Source organism: Alligator sinensis, unplaced genomic scaffold, assembly GCF_000455745.1.
Source record: "Alligator sinensis unplaced genomic scaffold, ASM45574v1 scaffold210_2, whole genome shotgun sequence".
NCBI classification, from domain to species: Eukaryota; Metazoa; Chordata; order Crocodylia; family Alligatoridae; genus Alligator; species Alligator sinensis.
In genome coordinates this window covers 342,387-348,037 of record NW_005841946.1, presented here as the reverse complement: position 1 = coordinate 348,037, position 5,651 = coordinate 342,387, and the positions used below count along the sequence as shown (strand labels likewise).

The following is a 5,651-nucleotide window of genomic DNA, read 5'->3' as shown; positions in this document are numbered from 1 at the left end:
GGGGGGGGGGGGGAGGAGGAAGAGTCCCAGGCCCTGGGGAGTGAGGGAACCCTGCCGGTCAGGCTCTGGCTGCCCTGGGGGAGAGAGAGCAGGGGGGTGTCCCTGCATGTCCTGCACCCCTCTGTAGGGTCTCCACATGTCCCCCTGGCCGCTGAGCCCAGGCACGCAGGTGTGGAAGCATCCTCGAGGCTGCCCAGGTGGCAGGAAGGACATGGTGGGGTCAGGCAGCACCCCTTGACCCCTGCCTCCCCAGGCCGCGGCCAGACTGGACAGGCCACACAAGCACCCGCTCCTGCCGGCTCACTGGGTGATAAAATGTTCATGATCCGGCCCCACATTCAAAAAGGTTGGATGCCCCTGTTCTACACATTATGCTCACATTATAAAAAGAACCAAACAAATATATTTAAGTTACGTTAACAAACGGGGTGTTTTTAATACAAGTCTCTCTATTTTTTCTAAATTGGTGATCAGAAAATTGTTTCTACACTATACAACAGAATAGCTATTTTTCCCCCATTCTCAGCGACTATCTCTGTAGCATAGGCCACTTGCCTAGGGAAAAGACACAGGTTCCTTTCTAAAAGCTGATAGTAGCCTAAATGTAAGATCATTACAAGACAATGTCAGAAAAGCCAGAATGGGCCACTATCCTCAGGAAATACAAACTGAACAAGGTAGGTTACACAAAAATCCAGAAACACCCAAGAGGATTTGGGATTTGATAGAGAATGCAATTAAGTTTTATTTGGTTTGCTTACCTAACCTGGCTTGTAATGAAACATAGTATTAGTAAGACTGAACAAGTCATTTAGACTTGTTTTACAGTCCCTTTCCCTCTAAGGATATGCAGCTGAATTTCTGGATTGCAGTGTAGGCAGTTTGTGCAGACATGTCGAAAAGTATAGACGTATCAACTTCAGCCTTATAAAAGGATACGAGCACAAGCTGCCAGGATGCAACTGTTACTTCTGCATGATTCTTTAGTGAATACAAGTGGAGCAAAACTGCTCCAATTTTAAATCTATTTCATTCAGGTCAAGGTTAAGACAATTTAACCAACTTGTTTCACTTCTGGATCATGCAACTTTAACAGCTGGACCAGAACAGCTGCAGTGCTCTCCCAAGCAGCAGCAGCTCTTGATTTTTAAATGGGCTAAAATGTACATTTGTCTATAGCATCAGCTACTTTCAGATTAGTTACATCAACTACTGATAACTAGGTAGTGCAGAAGCTGTGGCATTCTGAGCAAACTGTAAAGCCCACCCAGAGCATCCAGTAAATGCACAAGCAATTGCTCTGTGCTGCTGAAGTGACAATAGTATCAAGATAAAATACATCAGCACTGAGAGCAGGAACTGTACACCAGGGACCTAGACTCTGCCAAAGGGGTCCCCTCCTCACATAGCTAGATTCTGGCATGACCCTTGTATTCCTTTCTGTACGGTGGAGCAGCTTCAGCGGCAGGGGCTGGAGACCCAGTGGTGCTCATCCTGCAGCCCCCTAAGCTCATGTTAACAGTCTGATCATCAGCATGAGCTCACTAGCATGTCAGTGCAACTCCTCCATGAGCCCCACAAGCTTAGCAAGCTCTCTGAGCTCAGTGGCCTGTCAGCAGAGGCTCTGGCTGGAGCCACCACTTTCACATAGCTCTACAGCCTGGGGGTGAACACCAATGCCCCCACTCATCCCTTCTTTCCTATTACCCCATTCACTCCCTGGGCTCTGGAGCCACGTGAAAATGGTGCGCTGACCAGAATGCATGCTGACATGCCCCTGAAGTCAGAGAGCTCACTGCACATGCCCTGCCCTGCCCAAGCAGGTGTGACTACATCCCACTCACCCCTCTCCAGGCCCTTGGCCCACTTATGGTTTAACAGTTTGGCTCCCTGGTCAAAAAGGTAAAGCACCACTGATCTATGTGAACTAGGTTGCACCAAATATATCCTCATGCTTATTTCCAGTCAAGTAAGTATTGTGCTTTAGAAAGCTGTTGGTTAATCATATTGGTTCCAGGTTTCTGCAGGAAGGAAACACAGGTACATGAAAACCAGTCAAGCCTATGGGGTAGTACCAGTTTGGTACAGAGACGTGTACACAAACCACAACTTGCAGAAGAATTGTCCTCAAGTGAAATCTTGCAAGAGGCCCAACGTAATATGTAGAGTTGAGGCCTGTAACCAACACATTCTAGTAAACAGATACTTTCAATTAGTTCACCAATAGATATTTTCAGTTAGTTCACCAACTCTAACCTAATTATTCCTGAATCAGACTGAGGTAATGACAGTGGCTAAGTCAGTGGTTCTCCACGTTTTTAGACTACAGGCACCCCTCAGAAATAACAGCTCGTAGTTTTCAGTCTTTTTTTTTTTTTTTTTTTTTACTACAAACAACACAGCAGTTTTTCTGTTGCAAAGAACACAAGGGGTGCTTACAGACATGGAAAAGACAGCACTTTACTTTCATCTTGGCAAGCCCCCGCACTAGAGCACAGCGCATACCCAGAAGAGGAACCGCATCAGTTTGACCCGGCTCCCTGAAGTCTGTATAGCTCACGCTTCACCAGGGCTTTCGGTGCTTTTATCTGATTCAATCAGTTTTTAGATAAAAGTGCCAAAAAGCCCTGGTGAAGCGAGCTATGAAGGTGCTGGGCAAACCAGGTCAAACTGATGCGATTCCTCTTCTGGTAAAATGCTGAGCTTTTTCCCACCCCCATGCCTTTCAGCACCCAAGATGACCACAACTATGGGTTTCTATTTGAAATCTCTGGGTTTATTGTGTCAAACGTGTTTGCAAATCTAACAGTACTAAGAGCATGGAAACCCGCAGCACTCTTGAAAGCATCTCAAGACATCCTAGAGTGTCACTTTACCCTGGCTGCGAATCACCGAGGTTAATTTGGATTCTTTGATAACCACCTACCTCTCCCGTTCAGACCAAGGTGTTTTATATCTTGCCTTTAACCTTCTACAATGGAAGAAACTGTTCATGCTACATCCACTAGTCTTAATTATCCATTACAATGCCTGTTGCCTAATCTTCATGTTCTAAACTTAAAACAAATAAATATACCTTTACTTTTTTAAAGCACCATAACAAGCTTTAGACTTTTTTTTTTTTGTTTGCTTTTTGTTTTTTTTAAATACTAGGGTCGGAAGGGACTTCAACAGTTCCTCGAGTCTGACCCCCTGATGCTGCGTCAGATGACCCCAGCCAGATGCCTATCCAGATTTCTCTTAAAGACCCCCAAGGTAGGGGAGAGCACCACCTCCCTTGGAAGCCCATTCCAAATTCTGGCCACCCTTACCATGAAGTTTTTCCTAATATCTAGCCTAAATCTGCTCTCTGTCAGTTTGTGGCCGTTGTTCCTTGTTAGTCCAAGAGGCGCCCTGGTGAACACAGTGTCTCCAATCCCATGGTGCATCCCCCTAATGAATTTGTAGGCAGCCACAAGATCACCTCTTAGCCTTCTCTTGCGGAGGCTGAAGAGATCCAGGTCCCTCAGTCTCTCCTTATAGGGCTTGGCCTGCAAACCCTTAACCATACAAGTGGCCCTCCTCTGGACCCTCTCGAAATTATCCACGTCCTTCTTGAAGCACGGCGCCCAGAACTGGATGCCGTACTGCAGTCTGACCAATGCCACAGAGGGGAAGTATCACCTCTTTGGTTCTATTCATCATGCATCTGCTGATGCATGATAAAGTGCGGTTAGCTTTGCTGATGATTTCGTCATACTGACGACTCATATTCATCTTGAAGCCCGCTATGGCTCCGAGATCCCTTTCTGCTTCTGTGCTGCTGAGACGGTCACTTCCCAGCCAGTTGGTGTGCTGGATATTTTTGCATCTTAGGTGTAGCACTCTGCACTCCGCCTTGTTGTACTGCATCCTATTGTGTACTGCCCACTTTTCTAATCTGTCCAGGTCTGCCTGCAATCGTTCCCTACCCTCTGGAGTGCACACTTCACCCCACAATTTAGTATCATCTGCAAACTTGGTCAGAGTACACTTGACACCCACATCCAAGTCACTGATGAAAATACTGAACATAACAAACATTACAGCTTTTCTGCTTCCTAAGAGTGGCCACTGTATTCGCACTGCAAAACTGTTCATACAAATAGCATACAATTTTATAAAACTATCCCAATTCACTGGGGGATTGGGGGGCTGTACTATCTCTATAAACTGGGCAGAGTTTCCAGTACAGCAGGTGAGACATCTGTACATAACCAATATGTACAGACATTCTGCTCTTGTTCACATGTACAGTATGTCCTGCCATGTCATTACACAATTCTGACACCAAATGAGACATCTTATTTGTCCAATATTCACATACTTGACTTTAAAGGAAGTGGAATAGTGTTGTGACCAACTCCATTATATATAGAACATGGCTTTAAAGAAGCAGCTTGATTGCTGTGAAAATAATTTTATAAGGATTAACAGAGGGATGATTGGCTAAATTTGAGGTATTTAAACATCTCTGAATGCTAACTTGATACATTCTGGGTAGCTTTAAATCACACAGTATTTGATTGCTCACTGACTATATGTGTCTAATGTATTCATTTTATATAGGCATAAATCATTTTATTAAAAAAATTAATCTGGGTCATATTTGCATTTACAGGCTTATACATAGTTGGTGCTGAGAATTCTGTGCAGGAGGACAGAAATGTCTTTTTTTTTTTTTTTTAACTCACCGTCTTAATTTTCGATTTGAGGTTCAACACTGCATGCATCTATGAAGCATAAAAGTCAAAATGAAGAGCATCCAATTGAACAATAATCTGATCCAAAACATTTAGTAGGAAATGATAACTGTGTCTTGAAGAAATCGAACAAGCCAAAATATATATTTAACCAACCCAAAACACCAACGCTAATTTTAATATTCTAGTCATTTGCAAACATCTGTTTATGTTGACATGCTGCAATTCAGAGTTCAAGACTCCTAAGATACAGATAAAATAAGGAACCAAGAGTTTACTGTGCACAGCATTCAATGCCATCTACCATCAATTTACTGCTTTAAAAACAAGCAAGTTTTATAAGCCTAAAGGATTCCTTTTGCAAAGGGAAATTACCAATTGGTATGGAAACTACATCTATTCAAAATGAAAGCAGTGAAATAAAATCCAGAGGCAGAAAAGCTTTCAATCACCGACACTAAATTTTGCAAAATAAAATTCAAGTGTGGAAAGCAGAAATAACCTCACTGAAAATGCCAAATTTTTAATGCCATCTGATTTGTATAAATATAAAATTTTAAAAATAGGCTGAAAATGAACAGGAGACATTAGGATACAAAAAGACAAAATTATAAATACCTTCAGTGGTAATTTGTAGCATATTTTGACTGTTTAAAAAAGAAATGCTCAATAACCATACATATTGAGTGGTTTTTCAAGAGTCATTGACCACAGATACTTGCTATGACCTTAACAATTGTTAGGTGCTTTATACACGACTCCCATTTTAGCAAGTGCATGAAAATTCAGTACTTGCCCAATCCTAACAATAAGCATCAAGAGTTAGATTAAGCAGAATTTACAAAGGAATAACAACAGCTACATACTTGATTTTTAGAGGGACACAGCATGAAAGAAAATACTACTTTCCAAAAATATTGGGGGGGGGGG

At 42.8% G+C, this 5,651-nt stretch overlaps 1 protein-coding gene across 14 annotated transcripts in view; it reads right to left on the bottom strand.

Moving 5' to 3' along the window:
* MEF2A (myocyte enhancer factor 2A) overlaps positions 1 to 5,651 on the bottom strand; it is a 164,534-nt gene that overhangs the window by 139,544 nt on the left and 19,339 nt on the right. Inside the window, exon 1 of one of the 14 annotated variants that reach the window (XM_025199542.1) lies at positions 4,713 to 4,734. The exons of the other annotated variants lie outside the window; for them this stretch is intronic. The gene's annotated coding sequence lies outside the window, so the exon portion shown is untranslated. Of the gene's footprint in view, positions 1 to 4,712; positions 4,735 to 5,651 lie in introns of those variants that run through there. 14 annotated transcript variants of the gene reach the window in all.